Raw genomic sequence first — 26548 nt, 5'->3', positions numbered from 1 at the left:
GATAAAAACCAAATAATGCCACAAGAAATGAAAAGAGAAATGTCTTCATTCATATTTGAATTCTAATAGCTCTGCTTTGACCTCTTTTCTCCTAGTTCATTTTCAACTATTTCACTCATTGTCCCTTTGACTATTCAATCACTTTTCCACCCCATTTAATAAACCACAGAGAATAAATCTTTTGTAGAATGAAATTAGCCATGTGGGAGTGGCTGCAGAGGTAGCCACTCAGCTTTCCTTCAAAATAAAACAAAACAAAACAAATGGCTGTAGGAACAGAGTTAGCTGATGATCTCCAAGTACTGTACCTGGGGCCTCAGTGACATTCAAGTGAGACCTCATTTTCTCCTGGCAGTGCCTTCCAGCTGCTGGGCATGGTGATACCAGATCTGGGTTGTTGTCCGCCTGGTTATAGGGCTCCTCTAATGGGTAGGCTGTGCTTCAAGTGCCACATGGGCCTGGCCATGCTATTCTGAGAGTTGTACCGTGGGCCACAGCTCCTGTCTAAGACATATCTTTCCCTTTCCTTTCACAAGGTTAGAGCAGGATTATAGATTGGAGGATTTCTCTGCCCACTCCTGTTTCCTCTCCCTTTTATCTGTCACAGGCATTTCCCCACCAAAAAAGTAGCTTGTATTTCTAATTATGTCCCAGCATCTGCTTCTTGGAGGATGTGAGCTGATTCATGTGTGCAGCAAGAAGCAAACCTAACTTTGCTCATACATCATACATCAATTTAAGGTGACTTACAGGGCTCAGAATAGGTTCTGTGAGGGGAGGAGCTCTTGGTATTCCCTGCAGTGTCTAACAGGGACCCAGGTCTCAGCTGCAGCTCAGTGAGTGAAGGACACTAGGATTCTTTCTGCCCAAATGTACACTGTGTGAGCTTGTAGTTCCAAGGGAAGAACTAAGAAGCTGGAAGCTTTTACTTTGGTCTGTCTTTCTCAGTTTCTCTTGCAATGCTGTTATCATAAAGGATAGTGTCTATCATCCATAATGAAGTGGTTGCCTACATACTGTAGGGACCACGGATCTCCAGAGGGATGCTCAACCAGTCTTGATTCTAGCTGTGGAAGGACCTGACCTCTGTGATGGGAGACCCCTGTTGGTCCTTATGTCCTGAGAATGTGCCACCCCACTCCCATTCCCCTATTCTAAAACTTGAGGTCTGTAGGTCTAATTTGGAAGGAGGCACTGACTAACATCTGTCACAACTTGGAACATAATGTGATCTGAATGACAGTTATGGTGAGTGGGAGGTGGGTGGGATGGCCACCTGGCTGAAACTGATCAGTAGGCTACGAGCACGGAGAGGCTGTGAAGTACCACAAAAAATGTCCACATGGAAGAGAAGTCCTGAGTTTAGCAAGTAGGAACATTGGAGCTCTCAGCTGCTAAGTCCAGCAGCAGAGTTATTCTCCTTCTCAGCAGAGCACACAGTTGACAACACTGCTTGGTAAATATGTTTGTGTCTACATTCATGGAGATATTGGTGTGTAGTCAGTCTCTCTCTCTCTGTTTCTCCTTCCTTTTTTTTTTTTTTTTCTTTCTTTCGTGGTACTGGGGATGAAACCCAGGGCCTGTGGATGCTGGGTGTCACGATTTTTGTCTGTGACCCCCAGGCCTCATGTGTTTGCATTGTGCATTTGCGATTGGTTCATTGTCTAGCAATTGGATTGATGGCATCAGTGCTACACCCACATAGGGGTGGAGCCAGCATACAATGTAATGGTAGGAGGAGAGTGTGTCTCTCTCTCTTGCCGGTTTCCTCCTTGCTGTTTGGGGCTGCCAGGAACTGCGGCCCCACCATGCTACCCTGTCTTGGAGCTGAGTATGGACTGAAACCTCCCCAAACTGTAAGAAATAAACCTTTCCTTTCCCAACTTTGGGTATCAGATATTTTGTCTCAGCAACAAGCAAAAAGTAACTAAGACACTGGGCAAGTACTCTACCACTGAACTAAATCCTTAACCCTAACCCTTTTTTAAAAATTTGAGACAAGGTTTTCGTAAATTGATGGGACTGGCTTTGAACTTGCCATCCTCCTGCCTTGGCCTCCTGAGCAACTGGGATTTCAGGAGTGTACCACCATGCTCATTTTGGTGAGCCCCTCTTGTAATTTGTTTTTCTGGTTTTGGCATCAGAGCAATGTTTGTCTCATAAAATGAATTGGGAAATATAATTTCCTGTTCTATTTTTCTGGATGAGTTCATGTAGAAGTTACTAAATAGTAATGCTTTTCCTTTAATATTTATTAGACTTCAGCAGTGATCACAGCTGGGATAGAAATTTTCTTTGTAGGAAGGTTTTTAGTTAAAACTCAATTTCAGGTTGCCTATTTCTTCTTGAATAGGTTTTGGTATTTTGTATATTTCATGAAATCTGTCCATTTATCTTGGTTGTACAAAACTTACTATCATAAATTGTTCATACTATTTCTTGCATGATCTATAATCTGTAGGATCTGTAGTGATATATCTATTTTAATTCTAGATATTGGTAATTGGTGTTTAAGCTCTTTTTAAAATTTTATGTTGCTTTATATTTGCTATAGGTTTGTCGATTTTATTAATCTTTTAAAATGGGTAGTTTTGGTCTCATTAACTCTGTTATTTTTCTGCTTTCTATTTCATGTGTTTCTTTCTCTCTCTCTCTCTCTCTTTGTCTTTTGGAGACAGGGTTTCACTATGCAGTTCAGGCTGGCCTTGAACTCACTTTGTGGCTCAGACTGGCCTTGAATTCACAGAAACCCTCCTACCTCAGCCTCCTGAGTATTGTGATTACAGGTGTGTGCCATCATGCTCAGCTTTTGTATTTCTAGTTTAATTTTAATTATTTGCTCCTTTTGGCCTATTTTTAAATTTTTCTTTCCTTTTAAAATATTTCATGTTGACATGGAGATCATTGGTTTGAGAATTTTGTACTAGTCTAATACAAACATTGAATTCTATACATTTATGTTTTAAACATTATGTTAACTATATCCCACATATTTTGTGTTACTGTAGTATACTTTTCACATAGTTTAAAATATCTTTGTTTTGTGATTTCTTTAAATTTATGAATTATTTAAAACTTTCACTTAATTTCCACATATTTAAAGGATTTTAGATAAAAGATACCTTTCTGTTTTTGATTCCTAATTTAAATTCATTATGACTAACAAGCATAGTTTGAGTGATTTTAACCATCTTAAATTTATTTAAGTTTATTATAGACAAATATGATCTTAGTGTTTCATGTGAATTTGAAAAATATGTGTTTATGTCAGTAAATGTGTGATTTTTTGTCTGATAATCTATGTAGTATAAATATACCCCATTTTAGTTTTCTTAGGAGTATTGCATGGCATGTCTTTATACCCTTTTACTTTTGAACTATTTGTGTCCTTACCTTTGAAGTGGCTTCTTGTAGGTATCATGCAGATGAGTCCAATATGATCCTCTTTGCCTTTTAACAATTTGGCCGTTCAGATATTTTATTTAACAAAATTATCAATACAGTTGAGTTTAAATCTACCATTTTGTTGTTTATTTTCCATCTGATCTTTGTTGCTGTGTTAGTTACTCTTATTGCTGAGACAAAATAACTGACACTGAAAATTAAGGGAAGAAAGGTTCATTTATCTCATAGTTTGTAGAAGTTTCAGTCCATAATTAGCTGTCTCCAAGTCAAGGTGGCTTCACAGAGAAGAGCAGTTCATGATGGGCAGAAGATAGCAAAAGCAACAAGGGAAGCAGAGAGACAAGATTCTCTCCCTTATTTGTAAGCAGGCTACCTTCCCTGGGGCAGGTATAGCACTCATACCCTTAATCCTAGCATTGGACCATGGCTCAATCACAAACTCCAGATTGAACCACCTTTGCAAAAACCTATCCCACTGTGACTGCATGTGGCTTTGGTGTGAGAGGCACAACTCATAGATTCCACTCCTGGACCCCTAAAGAATGTGTACATTCATAAGAGTTGCCAAAGTCCTAATAGTTTTGACATTGCTGAAGAGTCCAAGTCCTGAGTCTCCTCAGATTTAAGGCAAACTCTTTGCTAGGAGTCCCTGTGCACATGAAAAGAAAGTTAAACACTTCCAATATACAATGGCACAAGATAGACATTTCAATTTTAAAAGTTATAAATGGGAAAAGAAATAAATGGGACCAAAGAAAGTCCACAATTCAGAAGTGCAAACATTAAGTTCTGTAGTTCCCTGTGCAGCGTCCAAGGCAATCTGTGGCAAGATGTGAACTTCAAAGGACTGGGGTGACTGTGCCCCTGGGGCACCTCCAGTGGTTATAGCTCCCATGGCTTTTTTCTTGGACCCACTCTGTTCGCTCTTTGCAGTTTTCCTCAGATGATCCACATTTCTTGGCTTCTCTAAACTCCTGGGGTCTCCAGTGGTACACTTTTGGCTTCCCACTCACAGCTTAATACGCTGCCCTCTCAGGGACATGCTGCCTGGCCTCCCAGGCCTTCTTTTGAAATCTGGGTGGAACCATTCCTGATCTCACAACTCTTCCATTCTACACTGTGTGGATGATGCCAAATTTTTGCTGCCAGCAGAAATAGTAGCCAGGATTCCCTGTCTCTTGGCTGTAGGGGTTAAGTGACTGGATTGCCGAGTACTCTGAAGACAGTTCCAAGGAATAAATTCTATAGGCTGCTGCCATTCTAGAACATGGTGCTCTGGACTTTCTTCTCAAAGCAGTCTTTCACTTTTGCAATTTTCAGGCTGCAAAAAGTAGAGTCTTGCTGCTTCTTGTGATGCCCTCAGGCCATCTTTTTCTATTCTCCTGTTTCTTCTTAGCAATCAAGATCATTTTTGCTCTATCTCTGAAGTGCACAGCTGTACTGGATCTTTCTTTCTGGCCAAACTTATAATGTTTTAAATTATTCTGATGGGATCTTTTAGCTTGATTCTCAACATAAACCTTTCTAAAAGCCTGAACATTAGCCATGCCACCTCTTCAATATTTGACTGCCTTGAAGTTTCTTACACCAGATTAATTAGTCTACCACCCTTAATCAATTTCAGGCAAAGTCTCTGGATATGAGTGAAATGAAGACAAATTTGCTGACAAGTCATAACACATATCATCTAGAGTCCAACAACTGATGTAGTCCTTTTCCCAGCGGAAACCTCCTGATCCTGGTTTTACTGGCAGGATTTCTATCAGTCTTCTGGGCTTCTGAGCTCTGACCAAAATCTCTCAGACTGAACAGTTAAGACATTTCAGCTCTATTTTTTAATCTGGTATCTTAAAACCTTTCCAAACTCTTTCCACAAGCCATTCCCAAAGGCTCCTGAACCACATGGTCAGGTGTAGTCACAGCAACGATCCCGTTTCTCTGATACCAAATCCTGTGTTAGTTATTTTTCTCTTGTTGCTGAGACAAAATACCTGACATGCAATGTCAAAAGCTCACAGTTTGTAGAGGTTTCAGTCTATAATTGGCTGGGTTGAAGGCAGTGTGGCATGGCAGAGGGTAATCCCAGAGGAGAAACACTTCATGGTGGCAGAAGACAGCAAAATCAACAAGGAAAGAAGACAAAAACAAAACTCTTTCTGTCTTTACATTGTACGCGGGCTACTGGCCCTGGGGTGGGTGTAGCACTCACACCCTAAATCCCAGCACTGGACCATGAATCAATCGCAAACTCCAGATTTGACCACTTCTGAAAAGGCACTTGCCCTGACTGCATGAGGCTTTTGTGGGGGGCCATACAGACACAAATTCTAACAGTTTGCATCTCTCTTTACTTGCCTTATTTTATAATAAAATGCAATTTCATTTTATCTTCGATATTGAGTTATATTTCGGTCAGCTTTTCATCATGATAACAAAATCCCTGAACTAATCAACTTATGAGAAGAAAAGATTTGCATTGATTTATTTCCAGAGGTTTCGGTCCATGGTGGATTGGCTTTTGAACCCATGGCAAGACAGACTGTCAGGGCAGAAACAGTGTGGTGGAGCAAATCTGCTCCTCATGGTGACCAATAAGCAAAAAGAGACCAAAAAGGGGTTAACATCCCAGTATCCCCTTTACAGGCACAGTCCCATCCCTTAAATGTTCTGGCATCTCCTAATAGTGCCACAAACCAGTGGTGAAGCCTTCTTCATGTGGCACTTAGGGAGACATTTAAGGTCAAAACCATCACAACTTACTATCTCTCTTGCCTTTTTAGTGGTTAATTTAGGGGTTTATGCATGCATCTTTAATTTATCTAGTCAATCATCAAAATTATACCACATTTTGCAAAGCAAGGTCTTTATTATAAAAAAGGAGTTTATATGGTGGTTCCTATCCCCCCTTTTTTGCTATTGTCTTTATAAATTTTACTTTATATGTGTCATAAGTTATATAATATATTGTTATTGTTTTTAATGTAAGCTACCGACTATCTTCTAAAAAGATCCAAAATGAGAAAAAAGAAGTCTTCTGTGTTTTCTCAGATATTTACTATTTTTCCTACTCTTTTTTTTTATCCCTGTGGTACTGGTAATATAACCCAGACCATCACATTGTGCTACTCTTCCCATTCTGTTTGAATTTTTTAAATTTGGTGGTAGGATCTCACTAAGTCATTAAGTTACCGTGACTGAATTTGCCTGCCTTAGCTTCCCAGAGTGTGGAATTAGTGTGCCACCACATCGAACTCATTCTTGTTTAAGATCCAGATTTCCGTCTGGTATCATTTCTTCCTGCTTGAAGAACTTCCTTTGTCATTTCTTTTAGTACAGGTCTACTGGCAATAAACTGTCTCAGCTTTTGTTTGTTTAAAAAATATTTTCCTTTAGATTTGAAAGAGCTGCATAAGCAATTCTAAATTAATAGTTTCTTTTTTTCTCTCCGTTTTCTGTTAATCTTTTACTGAGATCTTTCTATTTTCTTCTGGGTTACATAGTTTTTGAAATAAAAAATTTGATGTCATTTTAATCTTTTTCTGTCAATATGTTTGGCTGCCTTTAACATATTCTTTTTATTGTGTATTTTAGCATTTGATTGTGATATGTCTTAGGACTGTTTTTTCTTTAGATTTCTTCAGCCTGGAGTTTATTCAACTCCTTAGAGTGGAAAGTTTATAGTATTCAACATATTTGAAAAAAGCTTTGTTCTTTTTTCTTCAAATATTCTTTATGGCCCCCTCTTTTTCCTGGGACTCCAATTACATATATGTTAGACTGCTTGACATTTTTCTAGAAATCCCTGGTGTAATTTTCAGTCTGTTTCTTCTCAGTGTTTTATTCAGTTTGTTTCCATTACTGTTTTTAAGGTCAGTAATAATTTTTTCTGCAAATCCGTTGTTCTCATTCCATACATTTCTAATTTCATATATTGTACATTTAATCTCTAGAATTTCTATTTGCTTCTTTTTAAACCTGTTTTTCTTCATATTATGTTCATGTTTTTCTCTACCTTCTTGAAAAAAATGGAGTATTATTTATAACAGGTATTTTACCATCATCTATAATTCTACCATCTGCAGGTCTGTTTGCACTGCTTTGTTTTTTCCTGATTATAGAGGGGAAAAATCCTATTTCTTTGCATGTCTGGTAATTTTTCTTTAGTGCTAGACATTTCCAAGTACATATTGTTTGTTCTTTCTTTCTTTTTCTTTTTTTGTACTGGGGATCAAACTTACAACCTTGTGCTTGTCAGGTAGGCACTTGTGCTGCTGAGCTAAACCTCTAGTCCCTACATATTGTTTCTTAATCCTGATTTTATTTTTTGGTTGCATTGTTACTTGGAGTCAGATATTTTAACCCTTTTATGGCGGACCCAAAGCAACATTTAGTCTAGGCATAACTGTTAATACTAAGGCAACTCTTTCCTGAGGATGCTACCCAGTACCCAATGTGTTATGAGACATAGCCTAGTTTTGCATGGATCTAGGTTATGTTATAGTTTGTATCTTTTCTTGGTGGTTTTTTCTTAATTTTGGGATAATTTCCTCCTATGAGTGTGAAGATCAGTGGCCAGTCACAGACTTTTTAAAAAAATTTTATTTAAAGAAAGACTAAACAAAACAGAAAATGGGTAGAAATAATACATAATTTCAAAGAAACAAATAAACAGTAAGAAATCATTAGTTGATGATTACAGATTGTCTTCTTATAAATAGTTATTCAAGATACTAAAGTGGAGTATATAAAGTGGGGATTCAACCAGTTCTGTTCAACTATCCAACAAAAACTTAGAAATATGGTTATCAATCCTATAAACTTAAACATACATGCAGTTATCCATCTCTTCAATTATGTTGAGATTGAACAAACTCAAGCAGGCTAATATGACTCTGAACAAAGAATCATACTATTGCTGGGTTTCACATTATGACACTCCAGGATCAGCACTGGGTATTTTAGTGTCTCTTTTTCTTCAAAGTATCTGTTCATTTGATCATATGTCATAAAATCAGTTCTCATAAACTGTTTATAGATTCTACACATGCATGAGTCTTAACATGTATTTCTATCCTTTCTATATTAGAGGGAGAACAAAACAAAGAAAGACAAAACAAAACATGTTCCTATAAACACATGAAACGAACTAAACATATAAGACCATTGTACAAAGAGTTCTATCATGGTTCCTGTGTTGTCTCTTGTTATCTCCAATAGAACTGGCTATATCATCAGACATAGTATAATTGAATATATCAGTACATAACAGTATTAATAAAAACACAACTTTGTATATAATATAGAATTTCAAAACTGGCAGTTATCAGACTAGAATGTATCGTAGAGTCTTGTCATCTTCAGTGTAGTTGCGTATATTTTCAGACTTGATACTATCAATCATATCAGTTTTGAATAGAATCTTCTCTCCCTTATTTCTGTTATGCTCTTTTTTTGCCATCAGTTGTCTGCTTATCTTCTTCATTCTGTTTTCTGCTCCATTCACTGAGGCCTCTCTGCCACTGTTTCTGGAATCCTATTACTTTTCTCTCTCTCTAGAATGCCCTACAGTATTCTCTGTAGAGTTGGATTGGTGGTTGCGAATTTCCCAAGTTCCTCTTTGTCTTGGAAGTATCTTGTTTCTCCATTAATTTCTAGAGACAGTTTAGCAGGGTACATCAGTCTGGGATGGAGGTTATTTTCTTTCAGGGCTTGGAATATTTCTCTCCAGGCTCTTCTTGACTTGATGGTTTGTGTTGAGAAGTCTGCCATTATTCTGATGGGACTTCCTTTATATCTGTTTCTTGTCTCTAACAGCTTTTAATATTCTGTTCTTATATTGAATTTCTGGGATCTTGATTATTATATGCCTGGGTGTAGCTCTGTTTTGGTTGTAAGTGGCTGGAGTACTGTATGCCTCATATATCAGAATATCATTTCCTTTTCCTATGTTTGGGAAGTTTTCCTTAATTATTTCTGTGAATAGCCTTTGTAGTTCCTTTGTTTGTACCCCTGCTTCTTCATCCACATTCTTTATTCTCAAGTTATAGATCCTCTTGTCATCTTCTAGCCTTTGTATTGTAACTGCTCATTTCATTGTTATTTTTAAAAAGTTTTCCCTTTTATAATCCCACATTGCAAAACTGTCCTCCAGTTTGGATAATTTATCCTTAGTTTCTTTCAAGCTGATTTGCCATCTTTCCATAGAGTTTTTAATATCCTGGTAATCTCTCTGAATCTGCTTCATGTATTCTATATTTTTCTATATTCTTTATCCAATGGTTCTCTCCTTTGTTTGAGTTCTTCCCTTTTTCCATCTGTGTCCTGCTTGAGGGGTGCTTAGTATCTCTTTTATTAATCCTCTTATATTTTGCTTTACTTGGCTAAATAATTCACTTTTGAACTCATCTATGAGGTCCCTAAGATATCTCTTTATGTCCACTGGTGCCATGTCTGATATCGCATGTTTGCTGTTCTCATTCCCCTTTGTATTTACCTGTCCTGTGTCAATGTTCTCAGGGTTGGGACCTGGGGACTTTTTGTTGTTGCTTCCTCTTCCCATCTTTTTTGCTTCTTCCAGGAGGCCCCAGTTTCTTTCTTTGTTGGTTACAATTCTTCGGAAGCACGCTGGCTAGATGAGCCTTCCCACTTCCTCGTGTGCTAGTGAGTTGTAGACAGGGGGAGCATATGTGGGCCCCTCCCCTCCAGGTCAGTCAAGCTGCTGTGGCCTGCCCTGTATTAACTGTGTGCTGCCTCCCCTCTGGGTCAGTCAAACTTCTGAAGCTTCACTGGGTTAGTGTGGTTAGTGTGTGCCACTGCTGTAGGGACTTGATTTTGGATAACCTATTGGGTCTCAGCCAGGTTGTGTGACCCAGGCCTAGCTCATTCCACCAATCCCATTCGGGAAGGGAACAACGGACTGAAGTCACTGCTGCCCCTTGTACTTGCCAGTCCTGACCAGTCCCAGAATGTTGCCCACCAGAGCACCCCTATTTGTGGAAAGGCTCCACTCCCGTCACTCACCACAGGTTGATGCAGGCACCCCTCCAACTGAGCTCTCCTCGGCTCACAGACCCCCAAACTCAATGTAATCGCACGTCCAGTGAGTCGAATAGGCGGGACCTCGGACAGCTCGGCAAGTCGCAGCGGGACTTCGGATGGTCAGCAAGTCGCCTGCTGTGGCGGGAACACTAAACCTTTAGCTGTTCCAGTAATAGCACCGAGACTGTATGTTGGGTTTGTTCTTCTCACCTTAATTTCTTTTTGGGTCGAGAGAATTCATTTCCTTCTGTTTGGGGCTCCCCACTCTGTATTATGTTGAATTCTAAATTGACTATCTCAGGGAGCCTCTATAGCCAGTTGTTATCTATCCACCATCTTTGCTCCTCCGGCCAGTCACAGACTTGTATGGACTACCCTACAGATCTCTGAAACTTTTTCTTTGAATAGTTTCCTTCTTTTTGGGACTCTGCTTTATGAACTACAGTTTTCTTGGCCTACCTGAAATTTCATCTCTGACTTCTCAACTCAAACCACTGGCTCCTGTTTTGGTCTCCATGCTTTCTGTTTAGGCCTCCAAAATTGTGAGCTGGTACAATCATTTGTTTACTTTGCTTGTTTCTCTTCTCTCAGGGATTAAATGTCTGTACTGTTATTGTTTAATGACTAAAAACTGTTGTTGTAGAGTGATGGTTTAGGATTCTCTTTGCTTAAGTGTGAGAGTATCTGGTCTTTATTACTCCATCTTGACTAGAAGTAGAAATGATCACTCATTTCTTGAAATGCTGTCTTTTCTTTGTTGTTTTATTTTAAGGGCTATGCAATGTCTTTTCCTTTTTGTGTCTTTCCTCCTATCTACTTGCAAACACTGCTGTAATTTTACTCTGGTGCACCTCTTCTCTGTCCATTCTCTCCATGAGTTTTGTTTGGCCTTGAGCTGAAGATGCAGTTTACCCCAGTGGTTGTCTCTAGCTCAGTCTCTCCTGTGAACATCAGATTCACTCATCAAGTGCCTGTTTGATATCTCCTCCAGGATGTCTGCCAGGGCACTTACCATGCCCACACTGTTGTTAAATTACTCCTCTTTCCCTTAAAGTGCTTCTTTCTATAGTTTTTTTTTTTTTTTTTTTTTTTTTGTCTTAGCAATGTGGTTTACTGTATAACTCATTATATTAGTCCTTTTGGGCTGCTATAACAAGATACTACAAACTAAGTAGCCAATAAATAAGATTTATTTGTCATAGTCCTGCAGGCTGGGAAATCCAAGGTAAAGGCACAAGCTGATTTAGTGTCTGGTGAGGACTTGCTTCCTTTCCCAGATGGATGTCACAACACAGGACAGAACAGGCATACAAGTTTCCTTAGCTCTTTTGTAAAAAAGGAGTACTAATCCTATTTATAAGGGTTCAGCCCAGATGACCTAATCACCACCCAGAAGGCTCCACCTCCTAATACCATTGCCTTTGGAATTAAGATTTCAACACAGGAATTTTGGGGGACATCAACATTTGTACCACGGCACTCATTTACACAGAGGCTCAACAGCTTCCAAAAACTTTGGAGTCACCTTCACTCCCCCATCTCTTCCAGCACCTAATATATTAATAATGCTTGTGTGCTCTGGTTCAAAAATACATTACAGGGCACTCTGCCTCTTACTCCCTTCACTGCTACCATCTTAGTCTCTGTCATGATGATTTCTCATCTAGACTATTATAGTAGTTTGCTACATGATCTTTTTGTATTCACTCTTGCCTGTTTCAACTTTAAACTATTGTTATGACTTATCTCTGGATGTGCACCCCATGCCTCATGTACTCATAAGTGGGAATGACTGGGTCATGGGTGTGTAGTACGGATTATGAGTATGTGGTACTGGGTTAGTTCACCAATTGGTTTAGCATATTTCTAGGTATTGATGATGGACTTATTGAAGAGGGAAGACTCATTTTGGGTGAGGGTAGTATCAACCAATAGGCTTATAGCCTGGATGAATACAGAGAGAAAGAAGGAGGAAGTCTCACGGCTTCCTGCCTGCCATGCCAGGGATTATTTCTCTCCTCATTTGCCTTTCTGTTGTGCTGCCTTGCCTTGGAAGTCTCTGCAAACTGTGAGCTAAATTAAACCTTTCCTCCTTTAACTTGTAGGTGTCAGATATTTTGTCCCAGCAATGAGAAAGTAAAAAAGGCACCTATTCTCTCTATAGCAGCCAAAGAGTCCTCCTCAAAGACTCAATTGCATCATTTCACTCCCCTGTTCAGAACCCTCCACTGGCTTCATGTCCTATTAAAAATAAAATCCAAGTATCTTATCACAACCTAGGTTGTTTCCTGCTTAGCTGAGTTAATCTCCTGGTATTTCCCCTTTCCATCTGTCTGCTCTAGTCAGCCCCAGCCTCTCCCTCTGAATCCTGAATGCAATTGAGATTTCCCTACTTGCACATCCTGCCCTCTTTGCTTTTGGTGCTCATCTATATAATCTTTTAAGTCAAGTTCTTTTTTCTCATTACTCATACCTCATCTAAAATATCATCTCTTCAAAGAGTTCTCCTCTGGTCATCTTGTATAAAGAAGCTTCCCACCCATGTTGCTTTCATATCCCATCACTCCTTTTCATTTTCTTTATAAGTCATTGATTGCAAACTGGCACACTTTTCCATCACTCCTTTTATCTGTCCCTCTTTGTAACACTGATGGGAGTTTGCAGCATCTTCTGTTAAAGGGTGGAGTCTGGTTTCTTATTATTCGATATGGGTTATACTTATGACTTGGTTTGACCAATAGAATATTTTGAAAGTAAATGCATGTCATCTCTAAGCCCTGCAGTTTTCCATTCTCACTCTCGGGACCCCTGTAACTGCTGTGTGAAGATGCCTAGTTAGCTTCATGGAGGAAAACTGAGACACGCTGGCCCAGCAATGGCAAACCTTTTAGAGCTTTCGGTGATAACAGCCAGCTGCAGGATATGTGCTACAGGGCCCGCTAACCTTGCTCAGAAACAGAGCCACCTGGCTGACCTGGAGCCAATTGCTGACAGACAAAGGAGCTCAGACAAAGCCAGGAGAACTGCAGAGCTCATGTGTGGACTCATGAGAAAAAACAAGTAATTATTAAAAAAAAAACCTCTAAGGTGTTAGTGTGGTTGATAGTGTGGCAAGAACTAGCCAAGCGAACCCGTATCATGACATGAAATTATCCTATGTCTGTGCTCACTTCATTAGTGCCTCCCCACTCAAATATAGATTCCTCAAGGGTAGGGCGTTTTGATCATCATGGTACTGTAGTAGGTAAAGTATTTGATCAAAATGATAATAAGGTATTTTGAGAAAGATCAAAATTCTGACATTGTTTTCGAAAATTTTCTGTTTAGACCTGTGTCTCCCTTTATCTGTCCCCCAAAGGGACCATATCTCCACTCTGAGCACTCTACCCCATGTCTTCTGCTCCTCGCCCTGAGTCCTAATGTTTTTCTGCTTGGGAGCAGCCTTTTTTCCGTTTGTCCCTGGGCCCATTCCACCTGGCTCACACTCTTACCCTTGCTCTCCATTTGGGCAGCCTGATAGGCCCATCCAAAGGGCTCCACTACCTCCTGCCAGTCAGTAGGGGGTCCCTTATGTATCTCATCTCTCATCCTCTCAAATAGGTACCCCACTGGCCAAAGAACAGCCATGTACCCTGCTTCACCCAAGCTCACACTGTGGACACACCACATATCAGAGACCCACACCATGTACAAGTGAGCCACTGGTTTCCACACACACACAGAATACACTGCACACACGTGTAAACAGGCACCCAGATATTGTATGGAGGAGAACTACACATCACACATGTGTGAGTCATCCACATGCAAGTATGTAACTTTGCATACATGCAGTATACACTCCTTGTACATGTAAACAGGCATTACATCCACAGGCAAGCCACACCTCACACACACACACACACACACACACACGGCACACTGAGGATGCTCCTGCACACACAGGCCCCACAAACTTCACGCCCACTCCCAGTGCTGTGCCTCCTGCCCTGCCTCAAAGCCACTGCTCTCACTGTGGGTGGATGGTGTCCTGATGTGGTGGGTAGTGGGGCAGGGTAATGTTCTCCTTGAACAATGAGGGCTTCTGCAAGCCCTCAGGGTATGTGAAGACTGGGGGGGAAAGGGGAACTGGGTTTAAAAGGCAGTAGACAAGCAGACAAGCCTCACAGTCCTGTTAGAACTGCCCAGTATGGTGTTTTCGGAGTGAGACCTTGGTGATAAAGCTGAGTAGCCATGGAAGGAGGCTTCTGAGCTAAGTGTAGGCCTCTGAGGAATGAAGCAAATGAGTGCCTGGAGCCAGTGTAAGGCTAAGTGGAGAAGACATGAATGGGTCCTGTAGATTGTTACATAAAGCAAAGCAGAAGCAGAACAAGATTCCCAGAGATGAATGACCTGTGTGTGTCCCAAGGTGATAATTTGCAGAGCCGGAGGGTGGGGACTGGTGTTCCTGTGGAGAGGGAGGGGCTCAGATTCAGAGCGCGGTCCAGAGACTGGGCTGTTGTCCACATTCTGCCTCTGCCTAGATTTTGAAAAACAATTCTTGTGCTGTCTAAAAGCCCAAGTGGAAGTTTGATCATGTCTGACCTTGGGCAGGCCATGGCTCAGGGCATCCGTCATCTGCATGAGCAGATTGGCAGGACTGAGTTTGCTGTTTGTGTCTAGAAGCAGAGGTAGGGAAGCAGGTGGCCAGGATAGGGCTCCACTCAGCCTGGAGGACTGGCCTCAGATGCGGGAGGTGTTGGAGGTGTTACGTAGTGATCAGGTGGCTGATAACAGACAGCCTGGCTTTGGGGCTCAGGGAACTGGTGACAGAACCCTGTTTCATAATTTGCTTGAGAGCACAGTGAGGCTTTGGGGCTGCAAGGGGCCCCACTTGGTGTGTAGGTTCTCTGACTCTGGAGTTCTGCCTCGGGGGAATGTTTTTCCTGAGAGCCCAAGCAGTGGGGACAGTGGTGAGGGCTATCCTGGATATCTTTGAAACACACCAGCATTATTTGTGAGTGCAATGTGAGTCTGCATGTTTTTAAAGCCAAGGAAAAAGGTCACATCTGAGGGAACTGGCGTGTGCAGGAGGCAGCCAGGGGTGGGGTGTGAGCAAGGCAAATTAGAGTCATTTTGTGGCTTCAGTTAAGGATACTGGCCTGTCAGTTCCGGAGACCTTTAGACTATTTTGTCACTTTATTTCAAACAAAATCAATCCCTGAATAACAGCAGCAGGTGAGCCAGCATGTCTCCCTGGGTGGAGCCTCCCAGACTGCTTCTCCAAGGGTTTGTATCATTTGCTTAGCCGGCTGCATGGGGAGCAGATGTGAAGCTGTGAAAGGCTCTGGGCTCCCAGGGCTAAGTGCTGGGGAAGGGGGGCGGCACCACCCTGCTCCCACAATGGGCTCATGACAGGGAAGTTCCCAGAGAAGATGTGAGGTACTTGGTTGGGTAAAACAGAGTTTGATTAGTAAAAGATGGGGCTGGGGAATTATATTTAGGCAGAAAAAGACTGAGCAAGGCCTGGGAGGGGGGTTGTGGTGCTGGTCTTAACTAGAAAGTGAGAGGTTGGCCGCGGCCAGTGGGATGGTCAGCTCCACTGGGCCATGGTGGTGCTCAGACATTTGGCCAAATGTTGTTCTGTTAATTTGAATCAGTAGACCCAGTAAAGCAGACGGACCTTCCCAACATGAGCAAGCCTTGTCCTGAGTGGGATAAAAAGCTGAGTATGTAAGACTGAATTCTTTCTCTCTATCTTTAAGGTGGGACTTTGGTCTTCTCTTGCCTTTGGATTTGGACTGGAACTTACACCATCAGCTGTCTTGCAGATCTTGGGATAAAAACAGCCAATAAGTATACATATAAGAATATATATATATATATATATATATATTCATAGATATCTATTTATACTTGTATATTCATATATATTTATATATACTTATATATGCTCATGTATATTTTTATGTATGAATATATGTACTTCCCCCAGTGGTTTTCTGAACTAATATAGCTAGAGCACATTCTCAACTATGACTTCACATTAACATTGCCTAGCAGAGGGTGGGGGTCGGGATGGGGAGCAGGTTCAGAAAGCATAACTCCCTGGTCTCCATTCCCTGACCTCTTTGATTTGGGTGGGGGCTGGGTACCTTGATTTGTTAAAAGTTCCTCCGGGACTCCTTTGTGTGACTGGGCAGAGAAACTCTGAGCTGAGTCTTGGGCACGTGAAGGACAGGAATGAAAGGGTTGTGAACTCAGGGGTTTGGCATTGTGGGCATTTGTATATGTTTGCTTGTACAGTAGTATTATACAGGACCACTTCAAGTGGCAGCAATGATTTATTCACTCCATTTCTCAGGTAAGGCGAATAGTGTTCAGAGGCTAAGTGGGTGACCCAAGGTCTTGAGGTTGGTAAGCAGCAGAGCTGGGATTCATACTCAGATCTGTCTGATCCTAAGATCTGAAAGGTGAGCCTGGAGAGGCTGGGCTCAGAAATATCATTTGCATTTTACTATGGGAGCTACGGAGAACAGTAGAACAGGTAACCTCCACTCAGAGGTCAGAACTTACATTAATTACTCCAGATCTCAAGGATGGAGAGCCTGCAGGATTTATTGCTCAAAAATGTCTTGTATTAGTAAAATACTAGCATTAGACTGGACTCTAGAAATCAGATCACTCTCTCAATCCTCTGCCTTCTTTCCAGGGTAGGCAATCTCATTCACCAGAAATGTCTCCTTCATTTCCTTAGTCCCTTGACAGCAGTGTTTGGCACACAACAGGCACTCAGTTAGTGTTTATAGAATTGATGCAATTGGTTTTAGAGGTCACAGAACTGATGCAACAATGCTCAGAGAAATTTAATGTGTTTCCGAGGTCACAGTGTTAGCAGGGCTTGGACTGGATCCAAGCTGGACTACAATCCATTCTTCTGACTGTAGCCAAGTGTCCTTTCTAGGCTATTGTTGCACGGGGTTGTTTCAGAATCATAGGCAATTGGGGTTGAATGAGGTTATACAGCATTTACAAATAGTCTTCCTCTTCTGTGTCCTCTTTTGTTTGGTAGCAGTGGCTTTCTGCAGCACTTTGTTGGAGAAAGATTCTGAGGCTGAAGAGGAAAGGGTAAAATAATAGATTAGTGACGCTGTACTTTTCCATTTGCTCTCCTGTGCTTCTGTCACTGCCATGAGAAGAGCATGGCCCAGCAAGCCCACTAGTTCAAGGAGGGTGAGAAAAACATGGAGTAGACTCAGACAAGACCTGCAACTTGGAGCTGCCCAGCTGAGTCCAGCCTGCACCAGATGACCTCAGCTGACCTGCAGATGCCTGGATGAAATGGATGCTTGTTATGGTTCATGCTTGTTATGGTTTACAATGTCATCCCTGTATCTCACATATTCATAGGGGGTGGCTTTTGGGAAGTGATTGGATCATGGGGGCACTGCACTCATTAGTGGATGAGTGGGTCATTGCTGGATTCATAGTTGCATATATTGTTCAGAGGACCAAGGTGGGGGAGGTAAGTAAGTGGGGGTGTGTCTTTGGGGTGTATCTCTCAGTCTGGTTCTTTGACTCTCTGTTTAATGCCTGCCATAGATTGAGCAGTTTTCCTCAGCCATATCCCTTTACCATGTCATTTCTGCTTTGGAGCCAGCAAACATGGACTGAAATCTCTGACACTGTGAGCCTAAGTTAACCTCTCCTTCTTTAATTTGTAGATATCAGGTATTTTGTCCTAACAGCTGGAAATCTGACTAACATAATGACTGAGGATTTTTGTTAAACAGAAGTATCTGAGTGAGGTACATCAGAGAGGCCATTTTTGTTTGCTAGGAGTTGGAAAAATGTCCCTCAAAGGTTCGCGTATTAAATCCCAACGTGACTGTGGGATTCTCACCTACCTCCTTGGCCTTTGTTTCCTGGTTGGTGATGTAAGCAATTTTGCTCCACCGTTTACTCCTGTCATGATGTGCTGCCCAGGCAAAACCACTTGATTTGGACTGGAGCCTCCAGAGTTATGAGTCCAAATAATTTTTTTCTCTTTGTAAGTTAATTGTCTCAGGTACTTTGTTACAGTGATGGAAAACTAATACACTGATCAAAAGCACTAGGGTGTTTTCTCTGTCTTGTGGGGTTGTAGGTTCACTGTGCAGGGAGTAAAGGATAGAAAGCCACAGGTGGAAAAGTATGCTTTGTTGCCAATTGGCCTCTTTTCTGTCTTTTTATCTTTGGAAGGAGTCTTGGAGTTCCTGGGTGCTACTGACATTGCGTACCCAGAAACTTGTATGAGAACATCTTCTACAAACATATCTCTGTTCAGCCCACTGGCTACACACAGAACATTAGTGCAGTGGTTCTGTTTCAAAAGACTTACAAACCAAAACTTCCTCAGACTTGCAATCTTCTTTTCAGATCCTTATTGTCTGTTTCTTATTCTCTTCTCTTTCTTTACGTTCGACTTTGAGCTGAACTTTTACCCTGCCCAGGAGGAGTGGAGGATGGATGGGAGCAGCAGCTGCCCCAATTAGCTGTGGAGAGAAGGGGCCTTGCCTGAGCCAGGGAGCTAGGCAGGTCTGTGGTGGGCAACTCAAGGGCAAAGAGGACCTAAAAGAGTCCAGCAGAATATGCAAAACCAGGCATAAAATAGGCCGAGGCTCAGCTTTCTAAGTTCTTTGCTCTGAAGTTCAAGCAGAAAATGTGAGAATTGATATGCTAAATGGATGCAAAGAAAGAAATTCTTCCAGCTGGTCCCTTGGTCTGAGAATTTCTCCCAGATGAAGAAAAGGAAGATGATGCCTGCTCTAAAACAATTTTAACTGGTGTTTCTCAGAGGCAGAGACTGTTTGACCTTGAGATCGTATTTGAGAGAAAGAAACCAGGGCTAGAATAGAGTGGGGACCTGCCTAAGATAGCATGGTGATTTGGGGGCAGGACAGGGACAGGGACCCTGGTGCTCCTCCTTTGATGAGCAGATTTTCAGGACAAACCTGGTCTCAGGCCAGGCAGGGCTTACCATCCTATATCCTATGCAGATTTAATAGTTGTCATCTGTTTTCTTGCTATAAGAGACTCCTGCTCACGTATGTAATGCTTCTCATGTCATAGCCCTGCTCTCTATGTCCAAAGGGTCACTCTGGGTTGCTAATAGAATTATGCCCCTGTTGCTCCAGATGCAAACTATCTCGCACATGGCTGCTGCTTGCATTATTGATTCCTGGGCTGCTGCAGTAGCTGGCACTGCTGATAAAATGGAAAGCCTTGTTGTGCTCTCTCTTGCCCACCTGGCTTGATCAGGGCATCCTACTGACCTCCAGCCCTTCCATGCTGCAGAGTTGGGCTCAAAGAAGTCCTCATGCATCTGCAGGGAGAAAGGAGAGCCTGCTATGCTGATGTCCATCCACAATACTCGTTCCTTTTTTCCTGCTGAATTAAAAACTATATAGGATGATCAACAGTTACTGCTTTCTGTGCCAAATCCATTCCTATCCTTGGTATTTCTTTCACAGTGTTGGAAAGGTAATCACAAAATGGTCCCTGATTGGTATATTCATAAAGGGTTTTCAGGGAGGGTTATCTGTGGTAATTTTATTAGATCCAAGTAATACATGGGAAACTGAGGCTCAGAGTGTGTAAGTGGGCAGCTGAAGGTCACATTGCTATTGTTAGAGTGGTGGTGTTTTGTCTAAAAGTTTGTGTCCTCTGAAAAATTCAAAAATCCATATATAGAAACTCTGGTGACCAGTGGGATGGGTATTAGGCAGTGGAACCTTTAACCAGTAATTAGGCTTAGATGAAGTCATGCAGATGGTGCCCTTGTTATGGGATTAGTGCCCTTATAAGAAGATGCAGGTGATTGTTCGTTCTTTCTTTATAAACACACATGGCCGGTGTCTTGATGTTGAACTGCCCAGTCTCTGGAGCAGTGAGAAACAGTGCCTGTTACTTAACCTCCTGCTTTATGGTATCCCAGACTAAGGCAGACAGTGAGTAGCCAGGCCTGCTGACGCTCAGCTCAGTTCTCCTTCTGTCCCACAGTGTCTTTGGAGAGGGTGGGCAATGCACTGTCACTATGAGGTATCGGGGTGAGAACAGAATCGTTGTGATGCCCTAAGGCTTTGTTTCACTGGTATTTTGGGACTTGGGGCACAAAAAGATGAACATTGTTCTGTGCTGCTGGGGAGGATGGAGTGGGCTTGGCTGAGATTTAACAGCCTCAGCACCTCAGCAATACAAAGTTGGAAAAATATTTTCATCCAAGAACACCAGTGGCAAGTGAGCAGGAACAGATATCTTGCTGCCCAACAACTGAGGTAATTAATATTCCATTAACAAGGCCATTACAACTCCTGAATAGAAATATACCTCATCTTAAGGTGCGAAGCCTACTTCTAAGTGAGGTGTAACAGCTGAATAAGCATACCTGCTGATTTATGTCCATAAAACTTAATTTATTAGCAACGTCTTAATTGTGATGGTGCACACAGTCCCTGAGCCATTAGCAAACTCCTCTAAAAGCCCCTGACGAGAATAATATGCTTAATAAATGGGATGAGCAGCACTTTTTCTGCTTCTGAGGCCATAGACTTGCTAATAAGGCTGGGATGGTCTTCTAATGGAGTGGCCGAATGGACCAGAGGTGCCCTGGTAGAGTTGATGGAGGGCAGCCTCACCTGTGCTCTGTGTATCTGGGTGTGCGGTGGTATCTGGGCATACGGAGATACTGGGAGAAGCTAGAGAAATGGGAGAGGCTGCCTGAGACATCACGTGTGCAGCACAGAGGTGGGGTGCAAGATGGGCGTGAAATGAGTTGCTCAGTTTGGCTGGATTGCCCTCGTCTCCCTCCCTTTCTCTCCTTCCCTCTCTACTTCCTTTCCTGTCATCTTTTCTTTTTTCCTTCTTTAATTACTCTTCCTAACTTGCAAAAGCTACACCATATTCATCACCCATAGTACGTTAATACTTGGTGCTTCTTTTTTTTTTATTTAAGAGGAAAAAGAAAAACACAAAACAAAACAAAGCGGTGTAAGGGTACACGTAATACAGAACTACAAAAAAAAAAAAATAACAGTAAGAAATCACCTGTTAGTAGATTACATATTATCATCTTGAAAATAGTTGCTCAAATCACAGTATCAAAAAATACAAGGTGGACATTCAAACAGGGAGACTGCAAACAGCTGTGTTCAATGATCCAAAAACATTGATATAGTCAGCTATTTAACACCCCTAAACACACTTGCTGTTATATCCGTTAGAGCTCTTTTTCTTTTTTCTTTTTTTTCCCTCTCTTTTTTACAACAAAATTTACACATTTTGGATTTTATTACTCCTTAGTGCTTATTACTTTTGGGGGGGGGGAGAGAATACAGTCAAATATGGCAAAACAAAGCTGTCAGTCAAAACCAAGGATAGACATAGCACATGGTGTAGAACAGAGTACAAGGTTATCAACAATGGTTGTCAACGTTGTCTCTTGTTTCCTTAAAAAGAATTGTCTATCTCATTAGATATTATAAAGTTGGACAAAACAGTAGAGAACAAGACCAATAAAACTTAGGCATTGTAAACATTACAGGACTTCCAAAGAAGACAATAGTCAAACCAGAATGGGTATCTTAGTGAATCTTATTGCCTTCAAAGTAGTTGCCTATGTCTTCAAACTTGATACTATCATATAGAATGGAACAGAGTCTAATCAGTCAAAACAAGATTGTGGGAGTATTACAGGACTTCAAAACAAGTTAATAGGAAATCAAAAAGAGTTACTATTTATATATCCTAATTTTTTAAATTTTTTCTTTAATTAAGACAAACATAAGAAATGACTAAATAATTTTTTTTAAAAGAATAAGGGGGAGATTGAGATAAAACAGGACATAACAATATAACAATAGAGGTCAAAGCATGACTGTTTCAGCAACCTAGTACTTCACCACCATATAACCCGACTTAATAGTAGTTACCATAGTGTCTGTCTTTTTCCTTGAAATATTTGGATAAAACTTCATATACTCTAGCTTCAAATATTTCCATATCAAGAAGCCCAGAATAAAGCCTTTCTAATTAATGAGTGAAACCTTTATAAGGCTTCAAGGCCACCTAATGGGGAATCATGATTACCACATATTTTTATATATTTGAATCATTACTTACATTAGGGAAACTATTCGGTATACACACATGCGAGATTGATTTATTTCACTTATGAGTACGGTCTCAAGCTGCGCCCATTTATTGATAAATATCTCAATGTGATCCTTCTTTATAGCTGAATAATACTCCATTGTATAGAAATACCACAACTTTTTTATCCATTCCTCAGTTGATGGACACTTGGGTTGTTTCCAAGATCTGTCGATTACAAATTGTGCTGCTATAAACATAGGTGCACATATATCCCTGTGGTATGATGCTTTCAGTTCTTCTGGGAATATGCCTAGAAGTGGAATAGCTGGAATAAATGGGATTTCCAGTCCCAACTTTTTGAGAAATCTCCAGACAGATCTCCACAAAGGCTGTACCAGTCTACACTCCCACCAGCAGTGCAGGAGAGTTCCTTTTTCCCCACAGCCTCTCCAGCATTTGTTGTTGTTGGTTTTCTTGATCCTGGCCATTCTTTCAGGAGTGAGATGGTATCTCAGTGTGGTTTTAATTTGCATTTCTCTAATGACCAATGATGATGAGCATTTTTTCATGTATTTATTTGCCATTTGCATTTCTTCATCTGAGAATTGCGTATTCATCTCAGATGCCCATTTTTGGATTGGATCTTTGAATTTTGGAGGTCTGAGTTTCTTTAATTCTTTATATGTTTTAGACAAGAGGCCCTTGTCTAATACTTGGTGCTTCTGTGTACATGAAGAGGTGGGCACCAGGCTCCTCATAGTGTCAGATGTGCTGCCCCTGGAATGCCCAGACTCAGAAAAACAAGAACTTGATGGAGCCAACAACCCATGGGCTTTGAAGGAAATATTGTTTTGCACATTGCAATATCCATGTAGATGAACTTAAGTTGCAAAACAAAATCTTCTGTGTCTTCTAGTAATTCTAACAGCCAGAGAATTGTATCCCTTCCTCTGATTGTGTCTCCACATTGTGGAGCCTCCTAATTAGGCGAAGCAATTCCAATGGCTACTGCCAGAATCTGACGCCCCCAGCTCCTCCTCTCTGCTTTTAGGGACACCGTTTACTGAAAAGAATAAATGAAAAGGCTGATTTGAATCACTTTACTCTCAGACTGTCCCAGCGATGCTCTTGGCCCCTGAGCTCTGCACGACTCTTCTCCTGCCTGCCATGGTCTGGGAGAGGGGCCCCAGTGTGCCCCCAAGAGCACGGGAGAGTCTGCAATGCAGCATCATTGCCTGAGCTGCCTGAGATGCTAGGTCCAGTCAGTTAAATGTTTTTTAAAGCTACTTTGAATTGGAGTGTTCTGTAAAGAATCTTGATTAACACAGTCCTACCCTACATTGCCTACTGCTTTTCTTACTAAAGAATGTGGGGGAAAGAAGACAAGAACCAGTAACATAGGACAGGATTGGCTTTGAAGTACCATCAAAATCTCATTCTAATGTTTTAGAAATCAACTTCTTTGGGGGTACAATTTACATACAATAGAACTCGCCAGTTTTAACATGCAAGGTTGATGGATTTTGATACGCAGACACACCTGTATGTGTGACTGTTGTCTCAAGAAACAGAACATTCTTGGGGCTGGGGATTTAGCTCAGTAGCATAAGCGCCTGCCTTGCAAGCAGGCAGTTCATGAGTTCGATCCCCGGTACCGATAAAAAGGAAAAGACCAAAAAAAAAAAAAAAAAAAAAAAAAAAAAAAAAAAAAGAAAAAGAAACAGAACATTCCCATTGTCCCTTAAGTGTCCTGGTGTCCCTGTGCTGAATTGTGCTATGCAACCACCAGTCAATTTCTATCACCGTATATTATTTTGCTTATACTAGAATACCCTATAAATGGAGGCATATAGTATGTATCCCTTTTTATCTGGCTTCTTTTACTCAGCATAATTATTTCTAGATTTATTCATGTTGCCGAGTATATCAATAGTTCATTTTTATTGCAGCATGCCACAGTTGGCCTCCTGCATGCATGAGTTCTGCATCTGTGACTTGCACATCTGTGGATTCAACCAACTGTGGATGGAGAGTATTTGAGACAAACTATGTCTGTATTGAACAAGTAGAGACTTTCCCTTGTTATTCTTCTCTAAACAATATGGTATAAGAACTATTTATGTAGCATTTACATTGTATGAGGTATTATAAGTAATTCAAAACGTAAGGGAGGATGAGTATAAATTATTGTATTTAGCAAATTCTATCCCATTTTATATAAGGGACTTAAGCATGTGTGGATTTTGGTAGGTTTGGGGAACCTGGAACAAGTCTGCCTCCCCCCACCTGATGCCAAAAGTTGATGTATTCCATCACCTACATCCAGCATAATTTGTTCATCTGTTTACGCGTTGATGGATGTTTGGATTGTTTCCAGTTTGGGGCTATTATGAATATAAGTGTTTTGAACATTTATGTGCGAATATCTGTGTGGGTCTCCAAAGTGAATTATTTGGAGGAAAAAAAGTTTAATCTTGAAATCCTTAAAATATATTCACATCAAGTGCCAATCAGTCACTCTTAGGGAAGCTTATGCACCTCATATATCACTTGTCATCTATGCCAAGGAAGGGAAGTAAACTCTCCCCTTGTCAAGTGTAGAGTCTGGGGAAATAAAGGAGGTCAGAAACAAGGATGACCTTTGGGCCTGTGGAGTAGAGAGAAGGGGAAATAAAGACTTCACTGTGCAATGTTTGGGCCCAGGAAAGGGGAGCGGATCCTTCCTCCCCACCTAGGAGCACTCACAGGACAGAAGCAGCTCAGTATCTTTAAGGCCTCTTGGATACAGGAGAGTCATCATGGGATTCAAACTATGGGGATATTTTCTGCTGCTTTTGGATGAATACTCAGGAGTAGAACTCCTGGGTTATACCTGTGTGACTGTATAAACAACTGCTAAGTTGTTTAAACAAGGTGTTGAATAATTTTATATTTATATCAACCATATGTAAGAGTTCTAGTTCCTCTGCATCCTTATCACCTGATCTTGGAATTGTCTTCATGAATTTCAACCCTTCACTGGACAGGAAGTGTGAGACTCATTTGCTCTGATGACTGGTATTGTTGAACATCTGATTTTGGTTTTTATTAGCCTTTTGTATATCCTGTTTTGTAGAATTTTTATTGACATTTCCCCTGAGTTAAAAAAATTGAGAAAAATATTGAGTGGTTGCCAAGGCACTAAAGTTCTTCTGTACTCTGCAGCTAAGCTCGTATGTGAGCTACTTGCCATCACTAGGATGCAGTCTCCAGCACCCACAGCTTAAAGCAGGAGAGGTTTATTTGTTCCACATTTTTTTTTTTTTTGTCTTCTTCTTTTTTTATCGGTACCAGGGATTGAACTCACGACCACACACTTGCAAGGCAGGGACTTATGCCACTGAGCTAAATCCCCAGACCCCCGGTCCACATTTTTCAGTGGGTCCAGTCCATGACTGGTTGCCTCCAAGGCAGAAATGGCACAGCTGAAGTGCATGACAGAGGAATTCTGCTCACCTCACTGCAGCCAGGAAGCAGAGAGCAAAGGGAGAAACCCAGGACAAGAATACACCCTCCCAAATCACCACTCCAGTGACCTGCCTCTCTGACAGGCTCCATCTCCCGACAGCCCATTCAGCTACCAAACTCATCAATGGATGAATCCACCAATGAGCAGAGAACCTCCATGATCCAACTGCCTTTCACACACAAGAGAATTTGGGGGAACATTTTAGATATAAACCATACCAGTTCTTTTACAGATATATGCAGTACAAATATTTTCTCCCAGTATGTGGCTTGCCTTTTCAATTTTTTTTTTTTTTGGCTTTTTGAGACAGGGTCTCGCTGTGCAGTTCAGGCTGGCCTTGAGCTCATTGTGTAGCCCAGGCTGGTCTCGAACTCACAATGATCCTCTTGCCTCAACCTCTGCAGTGCTGGTGATACAGGAGTGCACCACCACACCCAGCTAACCTTTTCAGTATCTTGCTTGTGTCTTTTGGGGAAGACTGTTTTA

This window comes from Cavia porcellus, unplaced genomic scaffold, assembly GCF_034190915.1.
Source record: "Cavia porcellus strain 051 isolate PalLab524CR breed Dunkin Hartley unplaced genomic scaffold, mCavPor4.1 scaffold_25, whole genome shotgun sequence".
Taxonomy (NCBI): domain Eukaryota; kingdom Metazoa; phylum Chordata; class Mammalia; order Rodentia; family Caviidae; genus Cavia; species Cavia porcellus.
Note: the sequence above shows the minus strand (reverse complement) of the source record.